The 21,929-nt window shown below is 38.0% G+C and overlaps 1 protein-coding gene and 1 long non-coding RNA gene across 10 annotated transcripts in view; one reads left to right on the top strand and one right to left on the bottom strand.

Moving 5' to 3' along the window:
• The window catches only part of ARID5B (AT-rich interaction domain 5B), a 217,195-nt gene that overhangs the window by 157,260 nt on the left and 38,006 nt on the right, over window positions 1-21,929 (bottom strand). The window lies entirely within an intron of this gene.
• Window positions 12,058-14,311, top strand: LOC122232040. Its single transcript, XR_006209368.1, has 2 exons — window positions 12,058-13,848; window positions 14,038-14,311. It is a non-coding gene; the product is annotated as an uncharacterized LOC122232040 (long non-coding RNA).

Raw genomic sequence — 21,929 nt, 5'->3', positions numbered from 1 at the left:
TGTAACTATAAGCTCCCAAAGGGACCTTGTAAGAAGTTCTGGTAGGTGGAGAAGGGAATGGTTAAAAACACTCTTATTAGAGTTGGGGTAGTTTTCCTAATCACAGCATGAGAACTAGAGATAGAATTTGGGGTATAGAAACATGTTCTACACATAAAGTACAAATCTGCCCAAGATTGGCTATATCTAAATTTGCCCAACTTCTCTTGAAACCTGGTAACATATTTTTCATTTTACATTGTCTTCAGCAATGCCAAGCACTGAGGGATTTTCAGTATACATGATATCCTAATTCTACTGAAGATGTTCTATTTATAGTTTAACTAATACCTGGCAAAAGTCTCCAAATAATGCTTTGAACTTTGACCTCATAAGCTCCACTTCTAGGAATTTATGCTAAGGAAATAAGAATACAAAGAATGATAAAAATTCAAGGATGTTCCTAAGAGCACTGTTTATAATAGTGAAAAGCTAGGAAAAAACCCCAAAGTCCAACAATAGGAGAATAGACAGATAAATTATGGTACTTCTGTATAATGGAATACAGTGGAGTCAGTTACTAAAAATGATACTGCGGATGAACATTGTTTGTGTATAAAAGATCACATTAAATAAGAAAAGAGATATGAAACTGAAGATACAGTATAAATTAAAAAAAATTAAAACCCACATATAGACAGGGGAAAAAAGATTCAAATGATAGACAACAGATATCCCCAGTAGTTATTTCTGCATGGTGTCATTATGGGTAATTACATTTTTTCTTTCTATTTCTTTATATCATCTTCAGATGATAAGCATACAGTACTTTTATTATAAGAAAGTAAGAACAACTAAAAGAGATGAGGAAAATAAATGTGGGCCTAGAGAGAGATGGTGGCCCCGCATAAACTCTCCAATGTTGGGTGGTCCAAACATTTGCTCAAACCTTTTGGAAATAATATATCCAACTTATGTGTTTGTAACTCTGATAATTTCCCCTTAACATACTTCCCCCTCTTACTAAGGGGGAAGAATAGGATTTTGGTTGGCATACTACTTACATACCACCCCCCTTTTTTTTTGCTGCTAGTATCTTTATGCAAAACATTTTTAAAACATCTTGCATTAGTGTGGTGTATTTGTTAAAACTCATGAACCAATATTGACACATTATCATTAATCACATCCATAGTTTACATTAGGATTCATTCTGTGTATTGTACAAGAGTTTGGCCAAATGCATAATGCCATGACAGTACCACCATGTATCCACCATGACAGTATCATATAGAATATGTTCACTGGCTATCTTTCCTTTTTAAATGAGATTGAAAATTTCCTTCTAATAACATATACTGACTTCGTATTATTAGATAGATGCAAACATGTCAACAACCCTCAGCACAGTCCAAGGTACAAAGACAGCTACACAGTCCCAGTGAAATTAATCATTTTTGGTGCCAGTTTTAAGGGTGGCTGTGAAAAGAGATAAAACTTTGGGATCAGCTAGTCCTTTTCTCTGAAATGGAAGGAGGAGGAGGGGCAGGGGGAGGGGATGAGGGAGGAGGAGGAGGACCCACTTAAATTTTCTTCTTCTCCAGCTCTAAATTCAGAATTACTATTCAATTACAAGACAGAATGTCAAGATATAATAAACTGAACTGAAAAAGGGAAAAGAAAACATGCTCTTTTTTTCTACAAATGAGGTTCAGAGCTTTTGCCCATTAAAGTAAACCAAATATGTTTCTCTCAAAAATTCCAGCCAAAAGGCAGGATGCCAAACACACTTAACAGATAAATCACTGTTCCAGGGTCTCTTTTTTACTCTTTCCCCCTTTCTTCTTTTGTTTTTCTTCTCTCTTTTGCTACACACACACAAACACACACACACACACACACACACACACACACACACACACACAGTTTAAAAGCAAACTGAATACCCCTCCCCCCTTCTCAATCTATTTACAGAAAAATAAACCAAGGGAAACAATTACTTTTGTTGAAGAATGCATTGTTTAGGGGAAAGTCACATTAAAATAAGTTCTACCTTCTTCATCAGAGATGAGCATTTCATATTTTGGGATCAAGCCATTGTCCTGCACACTATGTATAACTTATTGTAGTTAATTTATCACTTAGGTCATTGTAAACTAGGAGGGAATTTGTAAACAAAAATGAATCACAGGTTTCATTCTTGTATCCTTTTCAAACTGGAAGACCTAACTGTTTCCTGTTCCAACATACAAAATAGTATTGCTTCTATCAACCTCCTGAACGCTCTTGCCAGCGGTTTCCATTTAATTAAACTGACAGAAAAACAGGGCCTTTCGCTAATGGGATCCAGACCATTTTTCCTTCAATGTAAATTCTCAGGCATGAAATTACATCTGAAACAGACACAATAATCCCTCTATATCTTCGACATACATTTAATCTATAATAACAATTCCTTTGTCTATATTACAGTGTGTTTTAAATTTCAGTCAACTTGTTTGAACTGGAATTCTCCAGCATTATCCAATTTGCATTTACCTTAGCATTCTTCCAGTGCCCTGGCTATATCTAGCCATAGATTATAGTTAAAGACCAGATGCCAAAGGCTAATGTCCACAGCAGAAAGGAACAATTATAAAATGAATGAATTATGTTTCTCTTTGTATCCTTGTTCTTAAAGTCAATTTATTTAAGTAAGAGCTTTTTCATCAACTGTTGACTCTAAGTAAATAAAAGCTATCACCATTTATAAGTATGTCTGAATTTCATATTACAATTCAGGGTTTCAAGTATTTCAATATGGCTAATCAAGGCAGAATATATTGATGAAGTGCAGCTTGGAGACCTGTTTATATCTATTAACATAATTAGCGGGCTGGCTAACTATTTTTCTTTACTTGGATGTTAGTCACTTTTCTGGTAATGGCATAGGCTTGCCATTACCAGAAAGTGGTAATGGCATTACTAACATATGCTTTAAACTTGACTTTATCCAGTTCTTTAAGTGTAATTGTGAAAAACTCCCCATATTAAATGTATCAGTCAGATAATTTAGCATGGAAATCAAGAACTTTAGGGCAAAAGAAAAAATCTAAAAGAATAGCCTCATGGGCTATTTCTAAACAAAATTGAAGCACTTAGTAAACTGAATATGTCAATCGATTCTGATGTGAGCAAATAGAACATGATGATTCTAGAGTCAAAACCGGTTGGGTCAAGTGTCATTACAAAACTGAGCCTCTTTCACACTCAGGGCAGGTCTAGATATCAGCAATCTAGAGTGTATAAGAATATAAATAACTCGAAAATGCTAAGCCTGAAGGTCAGGAAAGCTGATTGATAAGCTCAACTCAGTCCTTTTGGACAGCCTGATAAAATGGCAGATCCCTTGATATGGTTTGTCCAGCTATCAAGAAAAGGCCTGCCAATGTTAACAAAGGAAAAGGGTTTTGCTGTAGATACTTATTGCCTTGACTCTTCCCCCTCCTAAAGGGATAGTGGTTTGCACACAGATACTACTTTAAGGTTCAGTTCTTGCTCTATATCCAGAGGGCTACTGTCCTGTTTGACCATCCCATAAAACTGGCAACTCTTGGCAGTTAGTGAATCAAAAAAGAGAATCTTATCAGCAACTTCATGAAACAACAAAAAAAACCTGGCAGAAAATAAGCATTTTAGGACCTGCTAAAAATCGTATCTTCCAATATATGAAATAATGCCATTGTTCTCTTAAAAATCCAAAGCAAAGCACTTTATTTGGCTGGGGGGGGGGGGCATGCAGGAAGGGGGGCAGGGGGTGCCTTGCAGAGTAGCAAAGGAACTGTCTTCAGAATATCCTGACAGTCTCTTTGAAAATGAAACATTTCATTTATACAGCAGAAGACAGTTGTGGCAAGATTAGAAATCATTTCAAATCTCCCAGGCAATCAAAATACAGTCTTTTCATGACTATGGAAGGTCTCTTGTTTTACAGAAAATGCTAAATAAACAATTCTATGGACAGAAATGTGAAAGCAATTTATTATTGTTCTATTCACTTTGGTTAAAACTTTAGAAACCACATGAAACCTATAAATAGAAGCTTTTCTTTGTCTTTGGGATGTTGAAAGCAGTTTCTCTTAGGTCCAAGGCAAAGAATCAGGAAATTATTGCTTTTTCCCCACCAAGGAGTCACACACCAATTCAGACAATGCCTAAAAGGTAGATTCTCTAAACACACTGTATATGTGAAGAAGAGTGAACCTACCCATACATTTTGAAAAATCAAGGGCATTGTGTTATAAAAGACTATATGTGGGATTTTCTTTTTATTTTAGACATGGAAAGCTTAATTATTTATGTTACTATTGTATATTAGATTACCAGTAAGAACATAGAACTATGCTAGTAATGATGCCCTAGAAGTTGGATACATTGGAAGCGTTCATTTCTAGACTTTGGAAAGGAAAACACAAGTTCTGTAGGGATGGTTATAGGGTTGGGAGAACCTGAATAATAGTTGGCCAAATTCAGGTCCATGAGCAGGTCAGTTCAGAAATAGTGTCTTAACCAGAAATCAGATGTCGTGGAAAATGATTACCTCTGGGTCAGTGTTATTTAAACTGAGGCTTGCAGCCCATTAGTAGGATTACAAAACCTAGTATGTGGGCTGCAACCATCATTTAAAAAAATGAAATAGAATCTAACACGCAAGAAAATGCTAAAGTGCATCATTCACAATAGTGTTAGGTAGGGTACGGTGAAAATATAGGTTTGAACACGTATACATGTATATACACACACATATACATTTATATAATATAAGTATAATATAACCATTTGTGTGTGTACTGACTTACCATGTTAAATTTATTATTGATATTAGTATTATCAAATATTATTAAATTAGGTATATTTGTATCCATACAAATTCTAACGTAAGTAATTTTTATCAAACCATTCATTCCCAATACTGCCATACAATAAGAAAATTAATATTTTTGAGAATCTTTCCAAAAGACTAAAGTCTAATAGAGCCTGAACACAATAGGCCCTTAAGTGTTTAATGAATAAGTCAATATAAGAATGTACAAACAGATGCTTATCTACATGATTACAACAAGCGTATCCAAACCAGAAGCCTACTCGAACTACTCCATGGGACCGGGATGCTCCCTTTACTACATCAAGCCATACTTCCAACACTTTGTCAAAATACAATGCCAGCATCACTCTTCTGTTGTAAATGGCACCTATATTATTAACAGAGGCATTAACATTCACAGGCCAGAAAGTAGCTGTGGAAGCTGTGTCTACATTCTAGCAAAACATCTGCTTGGAAAAAGAAAAACTTGAGTTAAGTGTTCGGGCAGTTTGTCTACACACACTATAAATCATCTAGCTGAAAGATGAGCCTTAATCTATCAACCAGCTCTGTTTATCATTCTGTAAGAAAACGTATGGATGAAAAAAATGACTCTTTTGTGTGAGGATACATGACACTGTATGAAACATCTCCACCCAGGTCCACCGTATGGCCTCACACCACTTAATTTCCCTTTTGTTCACATGCAAAGAATTGTGGTGGTGGCTGATGGTAAGGTGAGGCAGACACATTGAACAGGCAACAGATTCATCAAAAGTTTATTCTGAACTAGGAGCTATGGAAGATCCAAATATTGACCAGTAAGACAAGTTTCTTCCTGTAAGACATCGGAGTCACGTTAGGAAGATATAACTCAGAAAGAAATTCAGGTAGGAATATGGCCACATCTCAATAATAAGAATGGCTTATGTTTACTTGCAGATGATGCAGTGGGGAGATATGATCCAAATATATGAGACCCAAGGATATGATCCAAATACATATTCAGTTCTTAAAGGGCTGAAAATTGGCTGAAATCAAATAATGCTGAATGTAATAAGGGAGAATGCAATCTTACACTCGGTTTTAAAAAAGAAAAAAAATTACTGTGTAAGAACAGGATGGTGGTGGCCCATCTTAACAACATTTCATATGAAAAAGACCTAATTTTCTTAGCTAAACATAATTTCTGTATGAGTCAAAAGGAAATAGTGCTAGGAAGAAACAATAAAACATGGGCAGAATTCATGGAAATATAGGTCCAGAATAAAGAATGTAATGGTCTTATTATATGCCACATTGGTTAGAAAACATATAGTCTGCAGACACTATTTTTAAATACACACTGATTAACTGAAGCATATCAATAGAAAAGGAGAATAAAAAATTATTCTGGGTTGAAAGGGATGTTCAGCTTAGAAATTAGAAGACCTCAGAAGAACCAGTAGAACTTTAGGAGCTCTTGAAAGCAACGAGACAGCTGCCTTTAAAGTATCTAAAGGACTTTTAGGTAGGAAAATAATTTATACCCTTCTCTTGTGGGGTTTCTTAAGGAAACCAGTCCTAATGGAAAAAATGTGGTGGGACATACCATTTGGTCCAATATAAAAAGAAAGCATTTTCTAATATTCAGAGCATGTTAAAAAAAAAAAAAACACTATGGTTGTATAAGGGAAGTAAAGTCAGTATGACTGGAAGAACAAGGAAGGATTACTGTGTTGGATGTAAAATGAGATTAGATCGAATTGTTGAGGTTCTTTACAATTCTAAGAGTTTCAGACCAGGGTAGGATTCACTGTGATCTGGGAACCCTGGGAGTAATACAACTTCTTGGGGAAAGGAGGGCCAGAGCTGGCCCTTTTATGATCAATTCTAAAATGTACTCCCTGGCCCCCTTCACAAATTACTAATTTTCTGATATCAGTATGTATCTAAAAACTGGAATGAAATTGCTTCTTGTTTCCCAAAAGCTGTCATGAAATCAATGACGCATCTTTACAACCGGTGGCATCTTAGGATCAAGAAATATAGTAAATTGGAATTAAACTGTTAACAGTGGTAGTACCCTCTGGGGAGTGGGACTATGAATGATTTTTATTTTTTCTTCTTGAATATCTTCACTTTCTGCAATAAAAAACATATTACATTTGTAAGAGGGAAAAACATTTTAAAAGGATGATTTAGAATTAGATTAGATTTTTATCTAGAAAAGTCCCACTGGTGAAAAATGAAAGTGGTGCTTAAGTTATGACATTTCAATGTTTCCCAGAGAAAAGACTATACACAGTTTTCATTCAGCCAGAGCACTTACTTTCGTAGACCGTGAAGAACGACCCGTGGCCTCAAATCTAATTTCAACATCAATGACTGAAAAGTTGCCTTTATGTTACTACTCTCCAAATACCCACATGTTAACATTTTAGTGGGCAATATTCTACCGACATTCTTTTATTTACTAAAGTAGTTAATCTGAGTTGTAAAACTAGAGCCCCCAGGGACTCCAAAAAAAGCCATTTTTGTTTTAAATAAGGGAAAAAAAATGCAACCTGTTAACATTTTTATTTCTCTGAACTGGCCTATGTACACAAAAGCTCTTCACGCGGGGCAGGGATAGATCATGATTATACTGCAGCGATCATGGACTAACTCTACCTAACAGAGCCATCTTCCTGCCCTCACTTAATTGTCAGGACCGGTGAAGACTTATTATTATATCCCACTCTGAGGGTTCACAAACTGAATTTTGAAAAGAACTATCGGTTGCTTTTCTTTAATATAATGTTAAAACTAGTGTACATTTAAAATCCTCCTCCCTCTACACCCTACAAATGAATGCAGAGAATAGGTGGTATGATCTTTAAGGAGATGTTCAAAGGAAGTGTCAGTTTGAAATATATAAATCTGAATATACACTGTTCTTTCAATAAAGGCTGGGCAAGGGTCATAAAACTATAAAAAAAAAAATACCCTGCCCCTTTGGACTATAACAGCTAATCATTAGCCATCCATTCGTAATGTTTACTTTTAGTGTGTTATTTTCACATTTTTCTTCATGGGGACTAACCATTAGTATCCCCCTAAGACTAACAAAAGTACATTCATTGCCTGCTGGCAAATGATTTCCGGCCCCAGAGCATTTGCTGGTAGAAAAAGTTAAAGTATATCTAGGCTTATATTTCTATTATTGTTGGGCATTAGCAGCAGCATAAATTTTTCTTCCCAAGACCTTCATTCTGGCTGGTTCACAGATGACAGTAAAGGAGGCACCCCAAATTTACACATATTCTTTACATGCTTGTGAATCAAATTTAGGAAAATACAAAAATGTAAACCTAGTAGATGTCTCAGAATTTTTTACAAAATGGGCAGATTTTTAAATTCATTCTCCAGTCAGCCTTCTCCCCTCACCCCAGAAAGGCTGCCCCGACGTACCATCGCTCCCAAATTAATATTCTTCTGCATTTTAAAAAGGGAGCTTGTTTGCATTTAAACATGGCTATGTAAACAAGGTGTTTGACTGGGATAGATTTTCTTCTCAGAGTATTCAAGAGCTGGAGTGAAGCTATTTAAAGAATGGAGTATTCAATTCCTTAGGCCAGATGCTAGTATAAATATGAAACTATGTTCACACTGCAGATGAAACTATTTTTAGTCGGTGAATTTTGAAGAGCACTATTCAGTTAAGCATTGTAGGGTGGGCTTTCAGCAAGCTACAAACAGAACCTACACGGATTCTTGCCCCCATGTTAACACACTGACACCAGGACCATAGGGAGGGCTGTCCCTCAGTTGGGCTGCACCACTGTGGCCTCACCAGTTCATGAGGCCCGAGGACTTTCTTGCAGGCTAGTAAACAGCCAGTGCCCCCAGCCCCTGTCTCCTCCCCCACATCCCTAGATCCTCCCTTAGGAGATTCAAGACATCCCCCTCAGTCCAGCCACTGTGGATTAACCTTGGCCACACCAGGGGCCCCCGGTTGCAGACTGGTGCCCGCACATGCCCTCTAGTTGTTTATGTGCCAATTTTCACCGGTGACTCTGACTATCCAGTAAGCTGGACTCTGGATTTGATTCCAGACTTCAAAATCAAGAAAGGTGCAAATCTTTTATTTTAGAGAGGGGTGGGGGAGTGGCAGAGGGAGAGAGAGAAAATTCCAAGCAGGCTCCATGCTGAAGAGGCGGACGAGGGGCTCAATTCTACCACCCTGAGACCATGACCTGAGCCAAAACCAAGAGAGTGGGACGTTCAACCACCTGAGCCACACAGGCACCTAAATCTGAAAGGGATTTGAGGACCACAGACATGTGCAAAAATGAAATGCCTCCGGGGCAGATCCAGGCACACCTGTCCCTGGCACACCAGGCATATCTGTCCCTGCATGTAAGCTCCGTTAAGCAAGTATTGCTAATGACACCAACGTAGGTGTGTTGGCTGCACAGGTCATTTCTTTCTCAGTGCCTTGCACGTGCTAGATACAGTTATAGTGAGTGCACACAGGAGGAGCTCAAGAGATGCATAGCCAGGGATGACTGGAATCTCCTGAAATGGGCCAGAGGCACAGAAATGCAGCTATCATGGGGCAAGCAATGGTCTACACCCCCCAGAACTCGGCCTGCACCACTTTCCATGGAGCTTCCTGTGGGACTAATGGACTTTACAAAGAATGGTCTTGCTCCCTTACTCAAAAGATGCTCTGCTGGGCTGGTCCTGCAGGGCAGCAACCCTGGCCTGTAGATCAGATGTTGGGCTGAATCTTACACCAGGCCACTGCGCTCAGGTCACCAGACTTTGTTTCTGGACGTGGCCTAGCTCTCGCCCTCCCACCGACAGGCTGCCTTTCTGCACTATGAGTGAAGCCAGGAAGGCAGGTGTGGGTCGGCACCCCTGTCAGTGTCTCCAGCATTAGCAGGCCGGCAGGGAAAAAGGTAGGGGAACAAAGTCCAGAGCCAGAATGACGAATGCTTTACTTCTTACAATCTGAAATGGGGGATAAACCAGCCAAACTGGGGACGAGGAGCTGAGAGGCCCGGAACTTTCCATTGTTGTCTTTTTTCATTTATATAAAACTCATTCTAAGGAAAGCGTTCTGAAGTGAGGGAAGCAGGAGGGGAATAATTTTATTTTTCTTTAAGTATATATTGTTTATTAAAAACTTCATGCAGAGGCACCTCGGTGGCTCAGTTGGTTGAGCGTGTGACTTCGACTTAGGTCATGATCTCACGGTCCGTGAGTTCGAGCCCCGCGTCGGGCTCTGCGCTGACAGCTCAGCCTGGAGCCTGCTTCAGATTCTGTGTCTCCCCCTCTCTCTCTGCCCCTCCCCTGCTCATGCTTTGTCTCTGTCTCAAAAATAAATAAACATTAAAAATTTTTTTAAAAAATTCATGCATTATTCAAACCAAGGGCCTCTCCTCCACCCAACAGTCTGTACACTCCCACTGCCTCTGATGGAAAAGAAGTGCGCATTTTTGGATCAAACCCCACACTCCCCATAAAAAACCTAACTGTGGCGCTGAGAACATGGATCTAAATATTTCTCAAGGTTCTACTAACATTAGAAACCACTCTAGCTTCTCTCGTGGTTTATTATGATATCACCAAATCCCTGCAATGTATTTATAGCTTGTGAGTCCTAATTACCAGTCATTTACTCTAAGACTATAAATGTTCTTTGGTGACTTAAATGGACAACTAATATTTTGGTTGATGAATTAAGGTACTGCTCATGGATGGTAGAATTTATTCTAGTCCAAACTTCAGGAGTCCATTTGTCAGATATTTTATGCTACCCTTCTTTTAATGATTCATTTACCGTTAGTAATATTTGTATTCAGAACTGTGGTGGTTCTAGCCAACGGCGCTATGCTCGGCTGAATTATCTTTTTCTTTCACAGCATAACAGAGTAGAGCACAGTCAAATTGAGGATGGTCCTCAGTACACTGTTGGAATCAAATTGTCTGGCAAACACATCCAGACCCATTTCTCAAACCACATGCAATGTTTCGACTACCAACGTGCCTGCGGAGTCATTAACAAGCATCCTAAAACGTGCTGTCCATATTTAAATGATTAGGAGGGGTATACAGGCGATGAGCCTGTGGGTCTTCAGCTTTTATCAATTATGCAACACAACACAGATGTGAGCCTTCACCTTTGTTTTTTGTGGGCCACTAAGTACACTCCCTTTTAGAACAGGGTTTATTTTCTTCTGCTTAGCTTGAACCCAACACTTGGGCAAGGGAATTGTTTTAATCTTGACAAGTTGAAGGATTCAGTCTCAGCAAATCACCTTTGTCTAGGCAAATTTCTAAAGAAACTAATTTTACCCAGGATTGTTTTAAAGGTTTCACAATCACTGTTTGAGGCCAGTTGAGGGTAACAACGATTACCCTTTTCCTTATCCACTGGGATCTGTGTTCAGAAACTGCCCAGAGTTGAAATTCTTAAGTTTGCAACCCCAATCAGGGGCTGAGTATTAAACCATTCACAAGAGTCCAGGCATCTCAAAGGAAAGATGCATGTCCTTACTCTACTGTTGCTACAGCATCTGATCTATTGGTGCTCGATTAACGCTGTAACGGACACACGAAAAAGGCAGGTGCGTGGTGGGTTATTTTCAGACTTCACATCTGTGTGGCAGTTACACTTCTGAGCCTATAGATGAATTCAGTGTAACTGGTCCCAACCCCTCCTGGCCTGCTGTTGACATGAGGCTTGCCACAGCCTGAGCAGGTCTCTTTGCTATCAATAAGTGAGGCTGGGCTGTTGCCCAAGAGAAAAGCCTCAAAGGAAATGACTTAAGTGTGGTATACACTAGTGGTACCCAAGTCAATTTTAGGTGGTATGTGGATAAACAATTTTTTTTTATTTTTAAGAATTATGTATTTATCTTCACTGTTATTTATAGCAAGTGATACAGGTTTTCCATTTATAGTAGTGAAATAAAATTTTCTATTAAATCAAGTTAGGTTAAAAAAAAGCAGTTAATTTAAAGAAAAATATTAAGTAAATAATAAAATAGGGAATTTCAAAATGACAAAATTGTGATGTTGTTTATAAACAACTAAAGTCTATGATATCTTAATTGAAAGCCTAAGACTTTAATAATGCTACCATTTAAATTGTCTTAAATATTACTTATTGTTGAGAGAGAGAGAGACACACACACACACACACAGAATCTGAAGCAGGCTCCAAGCTTGGTCAGCACAGACCCCAATGCGAAGCTCAAATCCATGAACCATGAGATCATGACCCGAGCCAAGTTGGATGCTCAACTGACTGAGCCACCCAGGTGCCCCAATAATGCTACCATTTACCAAACACTTTATTGTGCCAGACATTGTCTTAAAAACCTAAAATGGAGTGTATTACTAAATCCTACAATATCCTTATGAGGTAGGAATTATTATAGATTTTTTTTATTGGGGATCCAGGGTTCATGTCCAGCTCTGTAAGACTTCTACCATTACATCATGCTGTCTCCAGATATAAGATCTAAAGCCTGGTCATGCAACCATTTATCCAATATACATTTTGAACACCTACTGCATGCCAGACAATATCTTACATTAAAAGTAGGGTTGGGGGAATGAGGGACCCTCATTCCCTTCCTTATACGTAGTTTAGTCTAGTAAATGGCAGTTAAGGGTTTTGATCAGAGTTAAAAAAAAAAAAAAAAGTTTCTCATTTTGGGCTTCAACTCATATTCCCAGGAAACAGACTAAAATTAGGCTCATAAACAATATTCAGAGCTCCCTAAGTAAAAGACAAAAGTCATTATTTTACAAATATTAAGAATATTGAACATGAGATGGATTCACATAATAAATAAGTTGCTGTTAGAAGTGGCCACTGGGTCGATTTGACAAAAAGCCTTTCAAAAGACTCCTTAGGCCTAATTTTATGAAAATCTGATATATAAAAATTAAGCCATAGGAATTGTATTTACATCACAAAAGGGCGCTCTACTTCATCAAAAGGAGTCTGCAGAGGGTTTCCCAGTGTTGCAAGCTTTTTACAGCACCCTATGGAGGAAGTAACTAATAAAGATATAATGTCCACACAGCATATCCAGATTATCCAGACAGTAGAAAATAAGAATTGCCTATGGTCTATTCTTGCTGTCAAATTTCTAGTTTGAAAATATAGAAGAAAAATATATGAGATGAGAGAGCCACACGTGTGAAAACCGGAAATCCTCATATCTGAAAGTGGATTCTCACCAACATTGTGGGTGGACACACATCATCCTTGTTTTTCTTCCTCATAGGATGACGATTTTGTACTCTTTGAAGGGAATCAACCAGCAGTCTTGATCCAAGAGTTCAAAAAGCAAATTTCAGGACAGAGTCCATGAATGTGCTCAAATGTCATTCCAGTTTTGTGGATGTCAATGTCTTCTGGGTAAGGAGTCCACAGTGTTCTTTAGATTCTCAAAGTCATCTATGGCACCCCCACAAAAGTTAAGCACCATCAGAATAGGAGAATCCAACTACCTTTCCTTCCAGTCACATATGTATGGACTAGCAGGAAAATGCAGTACATAAAATTTGGCCAAAATGCCTGAGTGGTGTTTTTTGGAGAGAGGCATTACTGATAATCAGATATTAAAAAAGTATTTCATAAATTTTTATCATCACAGACTCCTTTCAGAATCAGATTAATGCTCTGAATGGTTTCCAAGAAAATGTGTATTTACATACAGAATTCTGCAGGAAGATTTGGCATTGGTTGTGGGGGCGGTTAGGAATCCTCACAAAATTTTTTCCATTGTTCCTTAATTAAGAACCCATGACTCAGATGATTCTTCAATAGAACATTCAGGCACTTGACTTAAAACCTACCCTAAGTTACAGAGGTTTTTTTTTTGGGGGGGGGGCGCGGGTAGGAGAGAACTGATGATTATCAGTACACTGCCTACCAAACCCTGAACCTGTTATCTGTAGTATAGATCTATACCATGCCTATCTTCACTCCTAGAACGGATTCGACAGAAGTTTTATTCAGTCAGAAAGCTCTGCCCAAGGTAAATTCTTTGATTTTGTGAGATCCACCACTAACACTGCCTTCCGGAGAAACTGTTTTATGTGAATTGATTTGATTAACCACACTAGCCCCATTTGCAACTATGAATAATGTAACCAGACAGAAAGTTGACATTTTCATGGAAAAGTTCTATCATTTGCAAATCTAAAATTGCCAACTTTTTTCTTAGCTTCTAGGTAATACAAGCAGAGAATATGATATGAAAATATTGCTTTGATGAATCAAGGACACTCAATGAGAGGATAAAGACAACATTCTGAGTTTCAACTGATAATCCTTTTATCATCAGAGAATGCATTAGTAGGCATAAAAAGTCTTCGTAGTTATGAGACAAATGGAACTCTATAAACTCAAATAAACCAAGAAGGAGACTTCAGTTTAATTATCTTCCCTTCAACATCTCAGAACATTTTCTGGGTAGAAGTGCTAAAGCTTTGACAAAATATTAGGAATTTCAATGAGGAATATATAATATATATATTTCTTCTGCTAACTAGACAAGCTTGGTATGAACCACAATGTGTTTAACAGAGACAATGAAAGGTCGGCATTTAACATCAAACACACGAATTCTATCTGGAAGGCCAAATTTGAACAAAGTCCAAATTCCCAGTGAGAGGAGTAGGCCGTTCAGAAAGAAGATCTACACCAGAGATGATCGATCATGAGATTCTTCACTTCTAGTAATATCCTGGTAGGACAGAGAAATCACATGGGATGGGAATCTCCTCATTTATTCAACAATCATAATCCCTGCCCTTTAAGCATTTATAAGTTTGCTCACATTGCGAGACATGTAGTGAGGAAACTTCTTCCATGTTTCCAGTGCACTTTGCTTACACTTTTATCCACGCCCTGGCAAACTCTGTCACAACCTAGCCGTGTCTGTCTGCCCCACTACACTATGAGTTCCTGACATTGGGTCACTCTCGTCTTCATCTTCCTTCCACATCAAATCTAGTGTCCTAGCCTTCTTAAGCACTCAGTGCATACAACAGCGATCCTACTTCAAAATAAAAACTTTGGCTAACCATCACAGCTATTCAAATCTCGCTGGATCGACACCGTCCAGTATAAATATAACGTGAGCCACATATATAATTTTAAATTTTCTAGTAGCCATATTAAAAAAAGTTTAAAGGAAAAGGTAAAATCAATTGCAATAATATATTTTATTCAACCTAACACATCAAAAATATTATTTCAACATGTGACTGATATAAAAAATTATTGATGAGATATACTTTTTATGCTAAGTTTTTGAAACCTGGTGAGTATTTTACTTACAGTACATGTAATTTGCATGCTCAGTGTGTAGCAAAGTGATAAGTAGCCTTATCAAAACAATAAAGTTATTTTATGCTTAACCAAAAATATTTTAATTGCTTCAATTTTTAATTTTAAACTGGAATTCATTAAAAATAATTAAAATGACAAACTCCATTTCTCTGTCACAGGAGCCATGTTTCAAGTGTCCCATAGCTGTGCGCAGTTAGTGTCTACTATACTGGACTGCACAGTTGTAGGCTATTTAAGTAGCTGATAAGAGCAAGTTGTCAGACAGTGAGTGTCCACAGTAAGATCTTATTTTTAAAGCAAAACAATTTACACGCTCACACACACAAGATAACTGAAGCAGGAACCACCAAGAGTTAGTCACATGTAAATGTTAAGAGAAGGAGTAAAACTGGAAAGGAGGGGAAGAAGGACTCTTACTTTTGAATTTTTACACGTATTGTATAAATAGTACAATTATGGGGAAAAACGGTTTAAATTTTTACATGTATTATACACAAACAATTAAGGGGTTGCAGTCCCATCTTTTCTTTAAGTAGCGACAAATATAGTTACACTCTGAGAGTGGCAGGGACAGCTGAGACTCCTCTAGATGAGGACTACTAGCGAAGGGAAAGAATTAGAAGCCATGCTACATAAGGAATGTGGGATTGCGGCTGTTGGTGTTGGACCAGTAGAATGAAAAACTGGGGGCAGGGGCAGCTCTTTTCAAATATTGGAAACACTATCAAGGAAAAAGAAAATTTGATTTGTTGTCTGTTTTTACAAGAATACAATTAATAACCACAGTATACCGTTAATATAATAGTGTGTACTATAAGCCATATATTTCAAGCTTAAGTCATCAAAAGTAATAATTTCTAACACAGAGATGATCAAAGATGGACTGGAATTGCCTCATAAGGTCATGAGTTCCCAACCGCTGAAAACAGTAAAAGGTCAACTAATCAAAATCTCAACAGAAGACATTTAAAAACTAGTAAGTTCAGGAAAGATGTCATAAGCAGAATCTTGTAACTAAATTATCAACTCTAAGATTTTATTATTCTCTGAAATTGATCATTATCCCAAGGGCAGGTGTTCTATTACACATGTTTACCCGACATCCAATTTTCCTTTCCTTCCAAGAATGCTGGAGGATTATATATCCTAACCTCCTTAAAGTAAGACATGACCATGAAATTAATCTGAATGAGTAGTGAATTGTGAGTGGAAGTGATGTGTGTTACTTCATGTTACTACTGAGTGTAAACATTTAAACTCTAGCACATAGCTCTCCACCCCTCTGTTCCCCTTCCTATAAGCATGAAGCACCACTGTGGAGCCATCACAAGAGAGAAAATTTGTTTTGTAGAGTCCTGTACACCACAATGAACTGTGTGCTTAAACAAGAAATAAACATTTGTCGCGTTGAGCCACCAAGACTTGGGAGATGTTTGTTACTGTAGCACAACGCAGGCTGTCCTGATGAATACCGAAAATTCTTGCTCATGACCTTCAAGAGGAAACACACACAAAACCACGGCCTTCACAGTGTGGTTTGGTTTCTTTTGGAATAATTAGGTACCTCAAGGACAAACAGATTTCCAGTGTGGACCAGTCCACAAGCACACAAGCATCATACATTTATCTATACAAACCCAATATACCACAAGAACAGCCAGTTCACAGCCAGAGAAGCAGCAGATGAGGCCAGTAACTCACATGTTTCACGTGTGAGATCCCAAAGTACATTTGAATTCCTGGCATCTAATTTTCTAACCAACTAGAATCAGCTGCTCATTATGATCTAAGCGTGATCAGAGGAAATAAAAGCAGATGGTTTGCAGGGCAATACACAGGTAAACACTAACCAAAAGAATTAAATTTCAAAACATCACCTTAAAAGCACTTCGAAATAATCCTCCAGGTTGTTTTGGACCCCTAGGAAACTGGGATCATGACTTACTTAACCCTGAGTCAACTTCTGGGCCTTATAATAGATACTCCAATGTTTAGGAGTCAACCTGAATGAAGTCACATACTACTGTTATCTATTATCTAGGTATTCTTTTATGTTGCAATTGTCTACTTTACTTTCTGGGGGAGAAAACAGCATTTTGTAAGGTTTACTCTTCTAAAGGAAAGAGGAAACTAAACCAGCATTCTTGACCAAATGCTCCCACTGTATGCTTGGTGATTCCTCATATGTGATCTACTCTAATCTTCCCCAGTCCCGTGAGACAAGTATTGTTAACTGTTTCACAGATAAGCAATCAAAGCAGAAGTACAACTTTTAAGGTCATACAGCTTATGGAGCAAAAATTTGAATGTGAATCCAGATCTGTCTTATTTTAAAGTCTGCTCTACAATGGTTTAGTACAGTGGTGAAAAAGAAGCCAACCTAAAGTGGCAGCTTCTGTTTGCTCATTCTAAATCTTGGATTGAAAATATTAATACAAAACAATGTCAACTAAAAAAGCATTCTCAATTTAAAAAAAAAAAAGGAAAGAAAGAAAAAAAAGACACCCATACAGAGGCTGCAAATGTGAGAAGCCTATATTTACACACAACCATCACGTGATGGGTAATTAGCCAGGTAACTATAGGTTTTTCTCTGCTCGAAAAGTATATGTTTCATCATGCTTTGAAATCTGCCTTATTATCAGCACTGCTATGAAAACAATGTTTTATTTCTTATCGAGTGAATAGGCCAGGCATGAAGCATTGTTTTTGTAGGGCCTAATAGAATACTTTCTTTGTGAACCAAAGAAGTCGAATGGGTAGCTGGAAGGTGGAGAATATCCTCCATCATGATTAGCAAGTAACCATTTTAAGGTAGGTGAGGATTAAAACAGTGCAATTGCCCAGAATACAAAATATTAGATGCCATGCTAAAACCATCTCCTTAATAACCTGTCACCTAAAAAAAGACAGATTATGAACAAGCCGATAACAAAAAAAAGATAAGGCAGAGCAAGTCCAGTCTGGATTTGTTTATTTCCCCACACATTTTTGTGACTGCTATAATCCTGAAACATGTAAAATATTCCCTTGAGGAAGAGACGAATTAATAAATGCCAGCATTAATACAAAAAATGTCTACACACAACAAATCCCTACAACCCCACCAAAAATCCTCAGGCCAGCAGCTAGCTTCGAGCATGGTCAAAAGCTCTCTTAATAAGTTTCCTACAATAAGTCTACACATGGCTGACTACAAATTAAGCCAAAATAGTTAAAAGCGATATACCCTTCCCTAGCATATTGCTTCTCCTCCCAGGTACCAATGAGACAGCCCCTCTTCTAGAGGGTGTCATCCTAGGAAGTGCTGGAAAAGAAGTCAACCACTGTATGCACACAGGGATCCCAATTCGACTCGGAACAGAGAACGCCAGAGATTTCAGAGGTTGATCATAAAAGTCGCATGTTTACTCAACCTAGGAGGTATAGCTTTGAAGTTAGAGTGCCTACACGATAGACCTAAGACTGTTACGGGGAAGATAAGAAAAAGATACTGCATTCTATTGCTAGTTACAGAGTAAGGAGCTTAGTAGGTGGTAGAGACACTAAGTGTGATACGAGCTCTGTAAGCAGGGAAAATACTAAGAGCTGAATGGCGTACAAGGGCTTTCGGGGCTTAAACTGAGTCCTAAAGAAGAGAATTTCTATAGGTAGAGAGTCCTGGAAGGGGTATTTCAAGAATGAGTGAAGGCATGAGCCAATCAAAGTGTACTGCAGAGATTGGGGGGCGGGAGGGTAGGTCCATGTTGTTAAAGAGAAAGAAGACCAAGCAGTTAGACAAGTTAGACTGAAGCAGGAGGTTTACATAAAGGAATAGGAGATAAGGGAGAGAGATAGGCTGTCTTAACATTCCAAGTGCACTTTGAGCTGGCAATTCCACCTCTACAAATATATAAGGAGATAGTCATGGGTATGTGCAGAGCAACAAGAATTTCACAGTTTTGGGAAAACAGAAGTAACCAAAATGTCCAACCATAGAAACACCTCTGTGATAAAACATTATGCAGGCAGGAAGAAACAGTGTGGACCCTTTTAGGACATGAAGGCACTGTCGCAACACATCTGTATGAATTTAAATCAGTGAGGCAAACGTTAGATTTTGTTTTTATGGGGAAAAGGTATATGCATATGAATGGTCTCTGCATATATGATATCCACTGGCATATAGATATATCAAAGTGCTAACAGCAGTTAGTTCTGGGTGGGAGGGAAGCAGCTTACATTTTTCTGCTTTTTGTTTGCAATGCCTGCATTTTCAATATGGATAGCATGGGTAATAATAAAAACAACAACAGTGAAAGTTATTTAATAAGAAAGAAAAGCACTGGATGCTTGCCGACAACATTGTACTTTATCCAGCAGGCATGAAGTTTTTGAAGAAAGGAGGGCTACAGGCTGAAAGCCAGTATTTTAAAAGGGTCAGAAGTATAAAAATGTTAAAAATTACTGAAAATTTAGAAAGCAAGTGGAGAGGTCCAAAGGAAGAAAGTTCGCGGCAAGGCATGGCTCTGGGATTTCAGGAAAGAAAGAAGGAAGGCTATTTCATCCCAACATACTAACTGGAAACACACAAGGTGAGGCAATCAGGAAACCCTGAAATGGCAGCACTGTTTGCTCAGCCCCTACTGTGCATGAAGCACTTCGTAAAGGCTTTGAAAACCCATCATTATTCCAGTCTGTCCTAAATAAATATATTTATTAAAACGGGGTAAAAGTCCAAACCTCAGCTTTTCTCTGCAGTGACCTGCACAAACTACAGACTTAAACACATAATGCTGGAGGAGAGAAGGGGAGCGCATCTTTGACATTTAGGAAAATTAATGTTTTGCAATAAAACCTCACATTTCAAGTACTCTAAAAGATAAACGAGCTGTTTGGAAGAATCAGCGTCAACACTAAAGAGAATTAAGTCTAAATGCCCCAATCAAATATCTGCTCACAAAACCCCCTAGAAAAGTCACATCAATTCACATGTAGGATGTATGTGCTTTGTGCTCCAAGGTGAGGCCATCGTGGTAGCAGCTATAATAACAGCCTGCAGTCAGTAACCATGCAGAGGCTCAATAGATGAGAGGTGGAAAGCAAACAGAAACATTTTAGGGTTACAAGAATAGGAGGAAAGCATTATGTATCTCCAGTTGGAAGGGGAACTGTTGAATCTAACCTCATTTTTAAAGCACATTAGAGGCACAGAGTCAATGTTGCACTCCTGTCACCAAATGCAAAAAGATTTATTGCTTCAAGTTCATCAATTCATCTATGATACCAGAAATTAACGAGTTTGCAAGAAGCTAAGGCTCCCTATAAGACTTTCTCCAGTAGCCCCAGATATGTAACCAGCCTAAAGGTGATACATAAATACACACACTCTCTCTCTCTCTCTCTCTATGTGTGTGTATATATATATATATATATATATATATATATATATATATATGGCAAAGGACTCTGTGTCTCTGTGTGTGACCACACCTAAATTTCTTTTATCTTTGGTTATCTATCCTCAGATGGTGACCATCACAGATAGTTCATTGTGAAATTAACATTTCTTATTACTGAAATAATAAATAATGAAATCAATGAAATAATAAAACAAAATTATGGGTTGATTGCTTTCCCCATCATGGTCTTTTTATCACAGACATGACCACAGAGTATCTGATTAAAGACCAAATGCCAGAAGAACAGAAAATGAAAACAAATGAAAAAGCAAAAACAGCTGGAGTCCGGGAGAATGATAATGCATTCAACTAACACATATGATAATTTAGGGAATACTTCTTGGTCTTTATCTTATTTGATTGGAGCAGGTTAAACTAGCTGGACACCAAGCTGGTATTCAACTGTGGACCTTTATTGAGGCAAAACTCAACTGGGGCAAGTGCTACCTTAAATGCTATAGTACACAACTACAGGAACAACAGAAGCTAGAAACGCACAGCACTGGTTTTGAGCCACAGAGACTCCTGCCATCTTAGTTGACAATGATGTTCATTAGATAATAGTCTACACTTAATACTACTACAAAACCAAACTAAACCAAACCAAAACAAACCAACAACAAAAAAAACCCAGGTGACTAAAATTCAGGAATAGTGGCTAAATAACATATTTTCCCTCCTTGCTCTGAGAAGTAGAAGTCCAGACGATACAGCTGGTATTAGAGTCTCATATGTTAGTCAGTGCAGCCTACCAAGCCTGAAGGATGTGTATCAATCTCTGTTCCACTGGAAGCCGCCTCTCATTTTGGTCTAGGTTTCTCAGCACAGATGAGCTCATAAAACATAAATGGGTAAGCAGGTGTAAAAGGACATCCAAAGTGGATCCTAAGATGAGTAACCAGGATGGTGAGAGATTTTAAAACCACGTCTTGGGGAAAAACTGAAAAAAATTGGGATTGTTCAGCCAAATAAACACTAATATTAGAGCATATATATAATAATAATATAATAATAGGGATTGAGAACTATTTCAAGGAAAGGTGAGAAGAAACATCAACGACACCAATGTCCAGCCTAACGACTCTCTGAAGAGCTAGAAAAAAGCATGAGTTTCTTACCTTGTTCATGCATTGTAGCCAAGAGGTGAATACTGGTAACCTGAATACTAAAAATAGCACTGAAATTTCCAATTTCATGTTTTTCCCCCTACTTTTGCCCCAAGATCTCCAATTTTAAAAGAATAAACTCTTAAATTCTACAAATTTCTATTGACTATCCATCTTCAGCCCATTATCAAGAGAAGATAGGAATCTGGAATTCT

The sequence above is a fragment of the Panthera tigris genome, chromosome D2, assembly GCF_018350195.1.
Source record: "Panthera tigris isolate Pti1 chromosome D2, P.tigris_Pti1_mat1.1, whole genome shotgun sequence".
In the NCBI taxonomy this organism is placed as follows: Eukaryota; Metazoa; Chordata; class Mammalia; order Carnivora; family Felidae; genus Panthera; species Panthera tigris.
The sequence above is the reverse complement of the archived record's forward strand: the minus strand, read 5'-3'. Positions and strand labels throughout refer to the sequence as shown.